An 18,940-nucleotide genomic window follows, 5' to 3' on the forward strand; every position below is an offset into this window, starting at 1 on the left:
CATCAGGTGGTAACCCGACCTCAAATAAATCATGGAGAACCAAGATGCAACCTATAGCTGATTGAAGAGGTCATCAATCCTATTGAGTGTGTAACGATTCTTCAATGTCAACTTTTTTTAACTCCTAGTAGTTTATGCACATACTATGAGACCCATCCTTCTTCTTCACAAACAAAATTTATGATCCCTAAGGTGAACTTCTTCGTCTAGTAAATTGCTTGTCCAACAACTCCTGAAGCTGAGAGGACAACTTCTGCATCTTTGGTGGTGCGAGGCAATATGGCGCCCTAGCAATCGGGGCCGCACCGGGGATCATATTGATTCTAAACTCCACCTGCCTCATGGGAGGAACACCGCATAAATCCTCCGGAAATACATCTGGAAACTCTTTAACCTCTGGCACATCTGAAGCCGAAACTGTTCCCTCTTCCCGAGTATCGACCATGCACACGAGATAATCCAAAGACCTAAGTTGAAGATACTGTCGAGCCCTGACAGCTGAACAAAAGGCTGATCCAACCCTGCTACCCTCACCATAAATAGTTAGTTCACCCCCACGTGGGGTTCAAACTACCACTATCTGCCCCTCACAGTCGATCATGGCTCCAAATTTTATCAACCAGTCCATCCCTACAATCATGCACACATCCCCTATAGGGATGGGAATCAAATCTATCGGGAAAGGCATCCTGGATATCTCCAAATTACAATCCCGAAAAACACTCGAAGCAGAAACCATGTGTTCGCTGGCGATGGAGACTCGCAATGGACACTCAAATTCTCCAAGATTCATACCAAAATCCCTACTGAAAGAGCGAGACACAAAGGACCGAATCACACCCGAATTGAAAAGAATAAGAGTAGGAAAGGAATTCATTAAGAAGGTACCTAGCAGAAATACAAGCATAAGCATACAAGAAATAACTTGATAGAATAATAAATGAAAACGTACCAGTAACGACCTAAGGCGCCACCTTGGCATCCTATGCTGTGAGATGAAAAGCATGACCTATGGCCTTCAGGTCCTTAGCCCTCCCCAGTCGCCCATCTATGATCTGAATAGTGGTAGAAGGCAGAGCCTGCACCGGCTTTGCAGCAAGCAATGGACAACTGGCCTTCACATAGCCAACCTGATCACAGTGGTAACAAATCCTGGTGCTCGTCGGAGGATCCTGCTGACAACAATCCATCATATAATTCCCCTACCCCGCCTACCACAATTGAGGCATGTTGTCGCTGATCGGCATGCCCCCTCATGCTTCTTCCCATACTTTCCAGAAGTGCGGCCCCTCTGCCATTCGGATCGCAAATCAGTGGGTTAGAACCGCTTCGGTGCTGGCTGTGTCTGAACCAAGGTATGCCTCCTTTCTCTCGTTCGGGTCTTAATCTCAATCTCCCTCCTTCAAGTGAAGGAATACAGCTCGGAGAGAGCTATACATCTTCGTAGATACAAACTCACGGATCTCCGTCTTGAGCATGCTCAAGTAACGGGTCATCTAAACCTGCTCCAAAGCAGCATACTCATGGAAGAAAAGGGATCTCTCGGTAAACATCTCGTCTATCTCTGTTACCGACTCTGTCATCTGCCTTAACGACAGCTGCTCCTCAGCTAACCTCTCCCTCTCAACCTATGGAACGTACTCAGTACGGAACATCTACGTAAAACGCTCCCAATTCACCACAGCTTTCTCCGTAGGAGAATATGAACTGGTAACCAACTTCCACTAGTCCTTCGCCCCCAAATGAAGATGGTTCAAGGAAAACTTGACCTTCTGGTCCTCAGAGCATGAGCAAGTGAAGAAACAACTCTCCACATTAGATAGCCACCTTATAGCAACAATCTGGTCCTTGACCCCGTCGAAATTCGAGGGCTTGATGTTGATGAAGTCCTAATATTTCACCGTCCCTTTCCCTTAGAGTCTCACATGAGCAACAGTTGCAGTGGCTGCAACAACAGTAGCCTTAGTGACGGCAGCATAGTACTCGTCAAACATCTCGATCACATTGGTATTAATAGACCCAAATACCTCCAGGATAGCCTCCTTAACAGCCATGGTCACGTAGGTGGTCATCATCTCGCGAATCTCATAGTCAAACAAATGTGGCCTCTTTGGGCCACCAACCCCTGATCCAAAACATCTAGTGATCGGCATACTGAAAAAGAAAATAGAATACATCAGAAAATCCACAATTCATACTATTACAACATTATGAGATTACTAAACCTTCAGGATTCATGACTTCCTTGATACATGTAGGCTCATGTGCTTCTAGTAGTACGAACCCATACTACCATCCACACCTACCTGCATTTGTCTCAAGAGTGGGTAATCCTTCCTCACACTAGCCTACTGCAAACCACAATCACTCATCAAACTTCCATTAACCCTTCAATCGCTCGTGCATGCTAATCATACATAACACTGGATTCGATAGACAATCGAATTCTTGATCATATCCTAAACCTACAACCAGACAAGGAACATGAATTAAGGCTAAATCAAACATTCTCATACTATAAAATCTTAGTTATGTACAACTGTGGTGAACACACTAAGAAACCACAGTAATAATGTCAGTTTCATCTTGCATAACAAGAAATTCTCCTAGGCTATCAGATATCATAAATCAGGAAATTCTATCACGCAAATCCTGAAGATACCTAGCCTACCAACTAGCATGCAATTCTATCATACTATCAATACATAAAACAAGTGCGGTATCTTGGGGATACTTTCAGTGGCTCCGACTGATTATACACATCACATCCTTTCTATTGATCTTTTTAAGGCTATTTTGAAAAATATTTTGCAGATCCTTAGTTTGAGTTTCGAATCCCACAAGTGTTCATCCAATTCTATCGATCCAGGGTTCTGATACCAACTTGTAACATCCCAACAATCTTGATAAAACTTTTCATTTTTATAACCATGTCAAAATCCATAAATCATACAAATCATAGTTTCAAAAAGTCATAATCATAAATCAGAGTATCCAAAAATCATAGATCAAATAAATTTTAAAGATGATGTGAAAAATCACGCCTTCGCCTTGCCCCTATCCTCAGATGTACCTGAAACCATAAAATGAAATTGTAAGCCAAAGCTTAGTGAGCTTCCCTCAAAATACCCCACACAACAAAACATTTACAAACATGTATTATGGGTCCACAGTCTCCCACCTAGATTACCCCTGGCCCACAGTCTCCCGACTGGATTGCCCTCGGCCCACAATCTCTCGACTGGATTACCCCTGGCACATATTCTCCTGAATGGATTGCCCTTGGGTTTTTTGGCCTACAGCACAAGGCAGGACCGCCTCAACCCACCCGTACTATATCCACATATGCAACAGACAAACATATAACCAACAAATATAGGTATTCATACAAATCTACCTATATATATATATATATATATATATATATATATATTTATATGTATATATATTATGATATATCACACGAACTAGTGGGTCGACATTGGTGCCTTCAAACCACAAGTACAGTAAGGAACACTCACCATAAAACCCAAAAGATAGTTGAACTGATCACTGGTCCAAATATCGGCTATGTAGGTCACCTATGCAGTGAGGAACACTCACCATAAAACCCAATACTCAATCCACTACTCAAAATACCCTAAAGGCCTAAACACAAACTTGGTCAAAGCGAACAATCAACGACCAAAAGGTCAAAATTCAACCTTCAGCTGGTGGCCACGACATGGCCATTCTTGGCCATACCATGGTAGTGAAACGAAAAAACAGACGGCTCTTGCCCAGTCGCCATGTCGTGGAGACCTAAGGCCACATCGTGGTCACTGGGTTCCTAACAGCTTAATGTGTTAAGTCATTTTCTTCGATTCTAAGAGCTCCAAAGGTTGGATATGGTCCATTCTATGGTCTAAATGGATAATGATTCCAACTTTATCACTTAAGACTCTACAAGAGATAAAAATCTCAACTCCTAGGCCCAAAAGGTCAAAAACATAACATAGCTTAATCATTAAACACTTAATCTTGAAAGTGTCTTTTCTAACAATTCTAGAAGGCTTCCTAGCACCATTACTAATAAAAAAATCGTGATTTTCAGACATACATATCCAATGTACGTCTTGAACTTCTATTATGTGAAAACAAGGGTTAATGACCAAGATTCCACTCATGACATAATAATCATTCCAACTTCATATCCAAAGCACCAATTACTCGAAATGTCATTGAGATTCATAAAGTTGAAAACTTTATGAGATCTCACCACCCAAACCCATCAGGACATGAAGAAAAGGGACAAAATCTAAAGATCTAGCAACTTAGCAAGGAAAAGGTTGAGTCTTGGACTCTCACCAAGGTCCAGAAGATATGCTAGAAGATGTAGATGATGCTTGCAAGGTGAATCACCACAACAACGGCTTCCTTCTCCTTAAAAGATCACCAAAAGTACCAAATGAGTTCACAAATTCAGTAGACACTAGGGTTAGGGTTTATAAGCTTGAGAGGGTGATGGAGGCTGAATGATCACGAAACCCTAGCCATAATGTCCTTTAAATAGGTCCCAAAGCACAAGGATTCAGGTTTCCTCCAAAAACAACTTCCACGCCGTGGCACCTTTGGCTATGTCGTGGCGGGTCATTTAATTTTCGCGGTTATAAATATACTTCCACGTCGTGGTGAAGCTCCACCACGCCGTGGCCACTGAAAATAAAAGTTTAACAGTTAGAAATTAGCTCAACCTGAAATAGGTGTTACACATGGCCGCCATGCCCCTATCTCCCAAGGAATGACCAACCTCCTCCCACCAGTCATGGGAACCATCTCTCAAGGCAAAAACTCGTCCGATGAACACTACCTCCATATATATGATCCACCGTCTGCTATAAATAGGGTCCTTCTTACTGAAGCGCTATGGGGTTCCACAAACCTTGAACTCTTGAAAGGAGAGAGTATGTATAATGAATTGACCAGTTGTCGTCTCTACGCGAAAGGCCCCCAAGCGCTCATTCGGTAGCTCCATGAACCCCTCCTTGATGGAACTCAACATCACATGAGTCACATAGAAGATACCACGAGCGATCTCTGACATAACAAACTCACATATCCTCTCATCAATCGACTCAGCACCAAAGCCTGAACCATAACCTGAACCAGAACCTCCTCGACGATTACTCACCACCATACTGAAAGGCAAGCATACAAACAATCAGAACCTACTCGAGGGAACTCTCATGTTACAAGCTCCTTAGGACCACCGTGATTTTCCTTGATTCGAGTATGGATCATGTGCTTTCAGTAGTACGGGCCCAGTACTACCTTCCACACCTATCCATACTTTCCTTATGAATCATCTTTAATCCTCTACGTTACTCAGCAATGGAAATTCTCATGAGTCGTTTGCTATACATCATACATATCTCGTGACAGCACTACCTATCCTCTCCTAGGAATCCTCATCTCACTTGCTTCTGTAATACTATGAACCTCTACCAACACTGTTGGTTGCCTTATGCATGCAAATTATACATAATATGGGATCAAATAGACTATTGAATAAATTATTATACCCTAAGCCCATAACCAGACAAGGAACAGGATATAAGGCAAAATTAATCATTCTAAGGCTATGTGATCCTTATCGTATACAATTTCTAAACATACACATAGAAATTAAATTTGAATATATAGAATCCATGCAATATATAATATCTCACCCCTCCTAGGCTACAAGGCGTCACACAAATCATGTAAGTCTATCATGCAATTCTTGACGGTATCCTTAGCCCTAGTCTAGAATGTCATTCACATAAATACATAATACTTATGTATGGGTATTTTGGGAATCTGTTACTTGAGCTCGACTTATTGCACGTATTGAACCCCTTTCCAGGTAAAAATCTTTTTATAAAATTTATTTTCTTTCAAAAAGATTACAAATTACTCAGTTTGAGTTTAGACACCCGAGAGTGTACCAGAATCCATCAAACCAAAGCTCTGATAACAACTTGTAACATCCCAAAAATACAAGTAAAAATTTTCATTTTCAAACCATCAAATATATAAAACCATTTATTCAAAATCCAATCATAGTAAAATGTATCTCACAAACATTAGAGTAATATAGTAATAATCAATGCGAAAAAAAAATCTTTAGGGGATACAGTCTAGTCAATCCGGGCCCTTCCCTTTGGCACTGGAAGAACCTGAAAACATTTTCAACATATACTGTAAGCTCAAAGCTTAGTGAGTTCCCCAAAATACCACATACCATACATACAATTGCCACGGGCTACACTTATGGTCTTTAATGGAAATGTCATGGTCTACCCCTCAAGGTCTTACATCCAACTGCCATGGGCTACCCCCATGCTCTTTCCTTGCAATTTCGAGGGCCAAATCCCAGTTTTACAAACAAGTGCCATGGGAAACCCCCATGGTCTTTCATACAGTTGCCATGGGCTACCTCCATGGTCTTCCATGCAATTATCACAAAGACAACTAGCATTCTACATAGTATACTGAGAAGACTCACCTCACTCATGAAGTATGACAAACCACAACGCAACGTGACGTAAGAGGTGCTACAACCCACCTATCGAATCACACAAGCTAACACCTCAGTCTACACTCTAGAGCTAGCAATTTGACTAAAAGTCAACAAGGTCAAAAGTCAACGGTCTAACTTAACATCAGCTGACTTTCACGTCGTGATCAAACCATGGTCGTGTCGTGGAAAATGATCCAACTCAATCCCGATCAAACTCTTGGTCACGGACAAAGTCAGTCATAGTTCAAGCTACCATCACGCCGTCATGGTCAGGTCACCACGTTGTGACAGAGTCTGTCAAAAATAGGTGGGAAATCCCACGTCGTTTCGAGCAGAGAACCACGTCGTGGAAACTAGGTTTTCTCAACTTAATGGATTCAATTTTCAATCCATTACTCTATCCAACCATTCCTTCCTAAAGGCTTCCTAACGACCAACACAAGCTACAGATCGATGATTTTCAGCAATCCACGTCCAATGCGAGTCTAAATCTTAATATAGTTAAAAATGGAGAAACAATATCAATAATCTCATGCATTGAGTTCAGTACACTAGCAAAATTTAGATCTGAACGTTATGTCCATCAATAGACCTTAAGGACCCATAAAGTTGCTAACTTTATGGAATCCCACCATTCAAACTAGTTCATACTTGTAGAAAATGGACAAAAACCTAGGTCTAGAAATATATGAAAGGAAAGTTTGGATCTTGAACGCATACAAAGGTCCAAAATATAAGATAGAAGATGATGATGAAGCTTGAAAGCTAGATCTATACACCAAGTGACCTTCTTTCTCCTTCAAAGCACCTAAAACACATAAAAAACTCAAGATCCTCAATAATGGAGGCTAGGGCTTCTATGAAGGTGAAAGGGAGGTGATGGAGGATGAGGGTGTAAAAACCCTAGCAATAACATCCCTTAAAAAAGGGTCAACCCCGAAAAAATTAGGGTTCCCAATGTCCATATGTCATGTCGTGGCCAATAGATTGTCAGGTCGTGACGCCTAAACGGAATACGCGCCTCATATGTCCATGCCACACCGTGACGATACCTTCATCAAGTTATGGCCAACACAAAGATCATAAATTACTTTAAATTCCATACCTTAATGATCCAGATGTTACAACCCTCCCCCACTAGATTCAAACTTCATCCTCGAAGTTTGATGTCGCAAACAACCAAGAGTAATGATCCTTCATCTACTCCTCGGGTTCCCAAATCCACTTGGAACCATTCCAGTGTTTCCATTTCACTTTCACCAAGCCCACTACCTTGTTGCACAAAATCTTCATTTTTCTACCGAGGATCGCACTCGTTCTCTTTACATAGTTCAGGCGCTCATCGACCTGAATGTCATCCAAGGGCAACACTACAAAATTATCAACTAAACACTTCTACAGCTGAGAGACAATAAAATTGTTTTGGATCTACCTAAGCTCGATAGGTAAATCTAAACAGTACATAACTTTTCCCACCCAGGCCATAACCATGAAAGGACCAATGAAGTTGGGTCCCAACTTGCCCCGCTTCCTGAATCGGATGATACACTACAAGGTGACACCTTCATAAGTACAAGATATCTAACCTAAAGCTCGATATCCGAGAGTCGCCGATTAGCATAACTCTTCTCGCAACTCTGTGCGGTTTGTAGCCGATTGCACATTTATTGTATCAACTCAGTAGTCTTGAGCACTACCTTAGTACTTCCAATAAATCAATGCCCGGCCTCGCCCCAACAAGAGAGGGTCTGACACTTCCTTCCGTACATTATCTCAAAGGGGGCCGATCAATGCAAACATGATAACTGTTGTTTTAGTAGAACTCGGCTAATGGACGATAAGTATCCAAACTACCACCAAAATCTAGAACACATACCCAGATCATATCCTCGAGCATTTGAATAGTTTGCTCGCTTTGTCCATTGGTCTGGGGGTGTTATGTTGTGCTGAAATGTAGCTGAGTACCCAACTCCTCATGAAACGTCCTCCAAAAATTAGAGGTGAAACGAACATCCGATCGGAGATCAATGAAACTAGAACCCCATGACGAGCGACTAGCTCCATGATGTAGATGTCGGCCAACTTCTCGGCAGAAATGCTCTCTGAAATAGGGACGGAATAAGCATTCTTGGTGAATCTTTTGACAATGAACCGGATAGTATCAACCCCAAATGTCGTCCTTGGAAACTTCTTGATGAAATCCATAGTGATATCCTCCTACTTCCACATGGGAATGGGTAATGGTTGCATCTTGTAGTGGGGTCTTTGATCTATCGGCCTTGACTTTCCGGAAATCCGGGCATTGCTCAATGTACTATGATATCTCCCTCTTCATGTAGAGCCACCCGTAACTTATTATCAAATCCATATACATCTTTGTGGCCCCTAGATGGATTGAAAACTTCAACTTATGTGCTTCCTCCAACAATGTCTACCTAACCCCCCAGAAACCGGAACCCATACTTTGCCACACTGAGTTAGTAATCCTTGGATATCTCTGACAAATTAAGGAATTTGACCTATGATTCTCTCTTACATCCAATTCTCCCTCTTCAATGCCTCTAATTGTGCCTTCTTGATCAAATCTAATAGTGGTGAAACGATGACCATCCTCATACATAGATATCTGATGGGAGTACTAACTGACTTGCGACTCAAGGTGTCGGCCACAACATTGGCCTTCCCCGGACGATAAAAAACCTCGTAGTTATAATCCTTCACCACATCCAACCATCTGTGATATCTCATATTCAGGTTTGGCTGATCCATTAAATACCTCAAGCTCTTGTGGTTTGTGAAAATGGTATAGTGAACCCCATACAAGTGATTCTGCCAAAACCATGAGGGTGAGAACCACATTGCCAAGCTCCAAATCCTGTGTAGGATAATTGGCATCATGAGGCTTAAACTGCCTCGAATCGTAAGCAATCACATGACCCCTTGTCACACCCTCGATTGAGACGACGGAACATGTCAGACTCTGCGACAAAGTTCATGGATCACAGGTAAACTGAATATATAGCACAAGTACAACAATAAACAAAACATCATTTGTATTCCATCTTTAAGATTGAATACAGGGTTCTTACAGATGATAATACTACATTAATTGCCTTAACAGGTAGGCAGACATAACAAAAACTAGTAAACTAGATTGCCTAAAATCCATGATTATCTATCGTCTAAACGTTTGAATTACTGATTCCCTGAGAATACATGTAGTTTTGAGGGTCAATGCAAGGTTGGTGAGAGTTACAGGTTTTCTGCTAATAGAAGTGATACTTATAGAAATACTAAAATGTATTTTCTTTGTAAGTATAACAACACATAAAATAGTATTTGTAAAGAGTCTTTGAATAAACTTTGAAAACCAAAATGTATTTTCACGTAAGTAAATCCATACTTTAAAATAGTTTTGAAAGAAATCAAACCCATGGTTTTTAGTGAGAGAGAGAGAGAGAGAGAGAGAGAGAGAGAGAGATTCAAGTTAATGTGTATAGTGAGTCCTATAACTGAGCTATGTGACTGAATGTACCCCTTACAATGCTTCATTGTGCTTCGTACTAACAACAGTAGATACTTATCACCCACTTCGATTAATCGGTCAAGGTTGTAGCTAGCAACCGCAGGTGGGGATGTCAACCCCGTATAGATCTATACATACCTATCTCGCTCTGAAGATTAACAGTTATAGTAGTATGGGTATGCTAAGTGTTTACACTTATCGAATGAATATAGTCTCACTAAAAAGCCCTTAACTAAGGTGTGTGAATAGCTCTCATCCCTAACTTATATGTGGATAAGATACTAGGAATAATGAATTGTATAGAGTTTATAAAAGTCGAGTATATTTGGTATGCATGTATAGTATAAGGTACTCGCTTTTATAACGAAGTATTTCTCAATAAATTTTCATGTATAAACTTTATAAATATACATGCATAGTTTGAATCCTTGAAATACTACAAAGTTTTATGAAATGCTTTTTATGACATACAATGTCACATAAAATCACATGGTTTTGTGGTAAAATGGCATATGTTATTTTTATTACCTGTATTATTTTAACAACACAACATATGTAAATATCGAGGTTTAAAACTAGTTTATGGGTTCATAACATATATATGTCAATACAACATTTTATAAACTAGTTATAATTTTTACATAATATGATAACATTTTATGTGTGTTTTTGCATAAAATAGTATAGGTAAGCACATGTATTCTCCCCTAAAGCATATAGAAATATAAAAGACCCCCGGTCGAGGCGGGGGTGTAACACCCCTCTTCATAAGCAATGCTACCAATCCCATAATCGATGCATGACATTAAAACAAAAAATCGTCCATACCCTCGGGATGGGTAAGTATCAGGGCTTCACACTGCATTATTGCCTTGATCGGATGAAAGGAACATCAATCATGGAGAAATGTTGGATGAACCTATGGTAATAACCTGCTAACCCAAGGAAACTCTGAATCTCAGATGGTGACCTCAGAACCTCCCACTTCATCATTTCCTCGATCTTGGCTGGATCGACCAATATACCCTTCTGGTTGACAAGGTGCCAAAAGAACCGCACCTTGCACAAGCAGAAATCACATTTGAAGAAATTGGCATAAAGTGTCTCCCTGCTCAAACTCTTCAAGACCTCTCGCTAGTGCTCCTCATGTTGTTCCTTGGTCTTGGAATAGACCAATATTTCATCAATGAAACCAATCACTAAGCGGTCCAACATCGGTCTACAAACCCGGTTCATGAGATCCATGAAAATCGTTGGTGCGTTGGTGAGGCCGAATGGCATCACTACAGACTCATAATGACAATAACGAGTCTTAAAGTCCATATTCTACACATCCTCATCCATGAATCTCATCTGCTGATACCCCAATCTTAAATAAATCTTGGAGAACCAAGATGGACCTTGAAGCTGGTCAAACAAGTCGTCGATCCTCGGATGTGGATAACATTTCTTCATCATCAACTTGTTCAGCTCCCTGTAGTTAGTGCATATCTTGTGTGAACTGTCCTTCTTTTTCACGAACAGAAACGCTGCTCCCCAAGGAGAACTTTTCAGCCTGATGAATCCTTTGTATAACAGCTCATGCACCTGTGTAGAAAACTCCTACATCTTTAGAGGTGCTAAGCGATATGGCGTTTTGGCTATCGGCCCCGCACCCGGAATCAGATCAATTTGACACTCAACCTTCCTTTTAGGAGGCACTCCTGGAAAATCCTCGGGAAACACATCTAGGAACACTCGAAAAATAGGCATGTCATCCACCGTCTTCTTATCCTCAACTTGTGTATCTGTCACATAAGCCAGAAATCTAGAGCACCCCAACCGAAAATACCTCCTAGATATCGCAGCTGAACAAATAGTTGGTCCATGGTGAGCACCCTCACAATGAATAACCAGTTCTCCCCCACTTGGGGTTCAAAATCTCACTAACTGGTTCTCACAATCAATCATAGCCCCATTAGGTCTCAACCAGTCCATATCCACAATAATCTTAATCCCTCGCAGAGGAATAGGGACTAGATCTATTGAATACTTCCCAGGGAACAACTCGAGAACGGGGATGAACACTTGGAGCACTCACAGTACAGTCATCTACAATATCCACCTTCAACGGGTAAAACAAAGCTCCTAGAGCATCACTAAACTTCTTGATAAGCACAAGAGACACAAATGATCGAGTTACATCCGGATTAAGAAGAACAACAACAGTCATATGATTGACTAAAAACGTCCCTATATATGAAAGAAATAAAATACATGATAAAGATATATACTCGTGACAATATTTGGTACTGCTTGGGACTCCTCGGTCGTCAACTGAAAAGCTATAGTATTCACTATGGGAGCCTTTTCATTGCCCTCACGACCATCAATAATCTCCAGTTTCATTGTAGCATGTACCCTCGTTGCTCCACCTGATAATCTTCGGGAAACCAACCTGTTTATGGCCTGTATTATTGCAATGGAAGCATATGAGTGCTCCCTGAGTGCAATCCCTACTATAATGACCAGTCCAGCTAGAATTAAAGCAACTCCCTTCCTTCTCACGATAGCTATCTCATGAGAGCTCTGACAATTGGCGTAGCAAGCCCAGCCCTACCAGCCTGTTGATCACGAATCCAAAGTCTTTGGCCTCTTCAACAGTCCCATAACTCTTTCGACCTGCTCCAGCTTGCATTTCATCCAAAGGTCCAACTCAATATCCCGCTCACAAGCTGTGACAATCATATCCTCTAAGGTCCTGCTACTCAGCATGCTCACAAACTCTCTAATGTCATCCCTCAACCTATCATGGTACCTCATCTTCTTCATCTCCTAGTCTGAAACATGTTGCAGATACATCAAAGCCCTCTCCCTGAATGTGGAGGTGATCTCTGCTACTGTATCTGTCGTCTGACGAAGGTCCTGAAACTCCCTCACAAGCTGTTGTACGTCAATAGCAGGCGCGAACTTTGTCCTAAATTTGGTAACAAAGTCATCTCAACTCATCGCCTCAACATCCTCTGCTCCAAAGGAATGGCCTACCTCTTCCCACTAATCACGAGCTCTATCCTTCAATAGACATGATACAAACTTGAGCTTCGACCCCACAAAAGCTCGTCTGAATGGCTTTCACCATATCCACAATCCACTGCCTATTAATAATGGGGTCCTTCTTTCTGAAGAGCGTAGGAGCCCCACATGCACAAAACTCTCAAAATGTAAGAGTGTGTGCTCCCACAGTAGCCAAAATCTCAGTGCGGAAACTACCCTGATGCTCGTCCAATATCTTCATGATTCCCTCCTTGATCATACCAAACATTATAGGAGTCACATCCAAAATACCGCATGTGATCTCTGACGTAACTAACTCGCGTATCCTCTCATCAATCAACTTATCACCAGAGCATGAACCAGAATATCCTTCGTGAGTTCTCACCATCATACTGAAAAGAAAAGACACAAACGATCAGAACATACCTGAGTGGTCTCTCACGCTACAATCTCCTTAATATCTCCACCACTCTCCTTGATTCACGTATGGATCTTCTGCTTCCAGTAGTATGGGCCCAATACTACCTTCCACACCTCTCCGTACTCTCCTCAAGAATTATCCCGAATCTTCTAAATCACTTAATTATGGCGTCTCTCATCAACCTTATGCTAATCAACATACATATCATACTACAACGCTCCCTAGGCTCTCCTAGGAATCTGCATCTCACTTGTTTCTGCATCAATAGGATTCTCTACCAACACCGATGGTTGCTTGATGCATGCAAATACCTACAATACTCGATCAAATAGATTGTCAAATAAAGGATTCTACCCTGAGCCCAAAACCAAACATGGAACAACAAATAAGGATGAATCAATCATTATTAGGCTATATTATATAAATCATATAAAATGTTTAAACATACACTCAACAATTAACTTTGTTAATCTAGACTCCAAGTAGAAAATAACATTCACTTCCTCCTAGGCTATCAGACATCACACATAGTAGGCAATTCTATCATGCAGTTACTTAAGGTATCAGTAGCCCTATTCTAGCATGCAACTCACATAATAGCATATTATCACATAATAATCATGTATGGATATTTTGGGAATTACTTACATGAGCTCGGGTGATTGCACGCACGACACCCCTTTCTTTGTAAAAATCATTTTAGAATTTTTTTTCTTACAAAAGATTTATCAACTAATCAATTTAAGTTTAGACATACTCGAGAATGTGACTGAATCCCTCAAACCAAGGCTCTGATACCAACTTGTAACGTCCCCAAATATACTAATTAGAAATTTCATTTTCAAAACACCCAAAATGATATAACCAATTGTTCAAAAACTAAATACAGTAAAAACATCCTCAACATTAGAGTAAATCAGATAAACATTACAGAATAAAAAAACAAGGGGATGTTGTGCGATCACGCCGGGCACTTCCCTTTGGAACTAGAAGTACTTGAGGCATTTAAACCACAAAATTGTAAGCACAAAGCTTAGTATCTTTCCCAAAACACCACATATCATACATAACAACAGGCCCCGCCCACTTAACGGGCCCCACCCAACATAATGGACCCCGCCCAATGTAACGGGCCTCGTCTAGCACATAGTGAAAGAGTCACAAAAACACCTAGCATCCTACATAGTACAGTGAGAAGACTAACCTGAAAGACATAGTCGGAAACACCGCTCTCAAATTCTTCATACTAGTGCTACATCCCACCTATCGAAACACCCAAGGTCAAATGTTAGTCCACACTCTAAGACTATAATATTTACCGAAAGTCAACCATGTAAAAAATTCAACAGTTAATTAATCTTCACATCATGGCCAACCCATGACCATGTCATGATAACATCCAACCAAAACAGTTGCGATCTCTTTCAATCCCTACGTTGTGGTAGCCAACTCGTCAAGTTGTAGATTTTGTGCATGGATAGCTTAGTATATTTATTCCTTAATCTATTAAGCCCTTAACACATTTTCTCCAGAAGGCTTCTAGGGACCTTAATGGTCCACAAAAATCCAATCTTTATAGACTTGCATGCCTCATGCATGTCCTCCGCTTTTCTAGGTCAAAAGGCAAGAATATCACCTAAAACTCATGTAAATCTCACAAATCACATACCACTTTCTAGATACAAAAGATATATAACTCTAGAGACTATGGAGAGCCATAAAGTTTCAATCTTTATCTCTTCCAACTATTCAAACTCCACTTATGAGGCAAATCATGACATTAAACCTAGATCTAAGAAAGAACCTCAAAAAGGTGAAAGCTTGAGGACTTACAGTAAGTCCAGAAGATGCACACAAGGATGGAAATTTAGGAGGTGATGAAGGCTAGGGTTTTCTCAAGGGTAGAGGAAACCCTAGCCATCACTTCCTTTAAATAGGGCCTAATCCAGGAAAATTAGGGTTCGCTTATGCCAAAATGCCACATCATGTCCAAAATAGTGACACGTCGGGACATCTAAATGAGATACACATCTCATGTAGGCCATGCCACGTCATGGTGATACCTCCACCATGTTGTGGCCATCCAAAAACTCATAAACTACTTACAATTCATAACTCAAACATCTGGATGTTACATTATTAGACGAAGGACTAACTTTCCCGTAAATCATCCACATTTAAAAATGTGAGTGCATAGGTATTTTCATCTTACACATAGATACAAAAGTATTTAAATGATTTAATGTTACACATGCTTATTATATGTATTTAAGATACTTTTGTTAGATAAAATAATATGGCATGATGATACCTGATTAAATCATATATTTTTGAAGTACTGGCTTATTTTATTTTATCGTACTTATATTATATTGGTTAGTAGAGGATTTTGGAAGATAAAATGATGATGTGAGGCCGTGTCCAATAATGTACTATTGTACTACCAGGACTAGTCATCTAGAAGGGTATAGATGATGACCACTAAGTATTCTAGACAGTCTTGTGGAACACTAGTAGAGTAGAAACAGTAGGTATTAATGAGGTGTGTGTTCATTTGAGTACTCTATCCCCCTCATGGTTGCCGTTATTGAATTATATTGCTAAGGAATCCTGAAAACAGTATTGTCTACTCGTTGCTTATAGTGAACCATTAGGATAGGTCCCTTGAGATCATCATTTTAGGACTATTGTGTGAAAATAAAGGGAATAGGTAATCTAATTAATTATTTAGTGTGAAATATATATTTTTTAAAAGAAAAAATTTGATTATATTATTATGGGTGGAAAACCCTATGTATTCACCAGGCTTCCATGTCTGACCCACTAAGTTAATTTGAATCACAGGTAGCAGTATGAGGATACCGGGATGATGATTGTAATTTGTTGAGATATTAAAGGATATTATGGTCATTAGTAGAATAACTAGTTCTAAGGCCTATAATAACTAGTTTACGGATTTCTGCATCAATTATGAAATCCAAGGGTTTTTAATATTAATAAAAATGAGACACTTCTTTGAATTGTTTTGTTACTAATTTCATCTTAAAAGAAAAATATTTTGGGACAATTTCGCTCTAAAGTAATCTTTTAAAGGATACTTTGTTTCAAATAAGCATAAAGAAAAAGTTTTATTTGGCTGCGAAAATTAGAGAGGTTACATGGGTCGAGACACAACTTGATTTTCTTAGATTCTCAGCCAGGGTACCATGGTATGAGTGTGAACTGTGTGTGGGCAGTGTATATATATATATATATATATATATATATATATATATATATATATATATATATATATATATATATATATATATATAGATCATTGAGGGTACTAGTCATCAAATCGATCTAGTGTTATATGGGTCGAGAGACACAACTTTCCTTTCTTATAAGTTCTCAGGCAATGGAGCATGGTATAACTGTGGGGATGTGTTTGGTTCACGGATATTGATCATTGGGGGTATCAGTCACTAACTCTAGTGTCATGTGACGTGATACGACTTGCTTTTCGTATTTATATGTACATATGTCATATATTTTTAAGTATGCAATTTATTTTTATTTGTATATACATTTATTTTTGAAACTATTAAGAAATCACCAACAAAAAATAAGTATTGTTTAGGATAATATGAATTTAAGGTTTGTTGATTTTTCAACTTTTTTTCATTACAATGTGTTGCCGCCGTATGCAAGTGAAATCAATGATCATGTCATAAATCGATCATTTCCCTATTAGCACGGTTACTCTCCTTCCCCAAGAAATCCTTTGCTATTCCTTATTACCATAGATCTTCATATATATATATATATATATATATATATATATATACACCTTAAGTATGAATTGCTTTGTTATAGTATGTTTTGAAATTATATACTCAAAATGGCATAGAAAAAAATCGACAATCGTCTTTGACTTTTGTTTTTTATCTTTCTGATGAGATTTTGATAGAAATTCTTGCACTCGTTGAGTCTGCTTCCGCAAAGGATCTTTTTGCGGCAAAATTTTGGTATATACTGTAGTCTCTACACTTTAAATGTTTTTTGAATTTGATTTATAAAATTTTACATCTTTAATAATGTATATACGTGTAAGACCTATATATATACTTGCAAGAACATTCTGAACGCAGCTAAAGACAACCAAATGTGTAAGAAAATTGAAATCGACTCGAGTAAATGAACTGCATGACTCCCAAGTATGGAGGTTAAAAACATACTTTATTAAGTGTTTTCTTCTTGGGAAACCTAAATATTTATTCAGGTGGGAGTGATATGTTTTTTATTTTGTGATCATCTCTTTACCTATTTATTTATTCATCCCATAATATTTAAAATACGTTTTTGTTAACAAAGATAATATTTTAAAAAGGGTGATACTGAAATCTGACATAGATACGAATAGCTATAGAGGAGGGACATAAGGAAGCCAAATTGTTGTTAGGAATGGTCATCTTGTCTCAAGGACGTGGAAAGAGCGAAGAAGGGATGCAACTGATGAACTGGATGTTTAATGCACTAGGAACAGATGATTTACCTCTTTGTGCGCCTTTAAAAATGTTAATAATTGTGTGCGTAGACATTGAGATGTCATGTCACTCTCACTTAAAAGATTTCAATTTAATTATTAAAAAGAAAGGCATGGTGAAGAACGAATAAGAAGGATGTCTTTGACTGAAGATGAAGTTGTTTAAAATTGTGAAATTTTTTTCTCAATTTATGTTTTACTTACTTTTGTAACCGTCTAAATATAGATGTTTGATTTTGTTATTTAATTAATCAATACAAATTTAAGTATTACTTGGATATATATGAAAAGATGTTGTGCAATTGTTTAAAGATTTTGATAAGGTTTTTTTTTTAATATTTATTATTTCCTAAATTTTCTAAAAAAAAAATTGAGAAACGACTTTTTTTATTGACACCTTGTTTTAAAATTACATGTGGTATATATATATATATATATATATATATATATATATATATATATATATATATATATATATATATATATATATATATATATATATATATATATAGAAAGCTAGAACTTGTCTTTTCATTAAAATGGTACACAAACATCCTTCAAACATGTTTCGGTGTCAAATATGCGTTAAACAAAATATAGAAAATGTAGAAAACATAAATACTCTCAAATATGGGGAATATATAATAAAAACAAGGGCAACTTAATATTTTCAATAGGTAGGTAATATTACCTCTTGTCTTTTTGAACAATCCACTAAAAATATAATAGGTTTTTTGACTTTTATACCCCATCATTATGAATTCATATCTTCATTTAAAATGAGGGATACAAAAGTAAAATCACATGTTTTAATGTCGATAAGATAACAAGAATAACCGTAACATGATGAACATATTCATCAAAGCTCACTCCATATTCCTAGGACTTTTA

The sequence above is a fragment of the Lactuca virosa genome, chromosome 3 (assembly GCF_052849685.1).
Source record: "Lactuca virosa cultivar CGN04683 chromosome 3, Lactuca_virosa_CGN04683_v6, whole genome shotgun sequence".
Taxonomy (NCBI): Eukaryota; Viridiplantae; Streptophyta; class Magnoliopsida; order Asterales; family Asteraceae; genus Lactuca; species Lactuca virosa.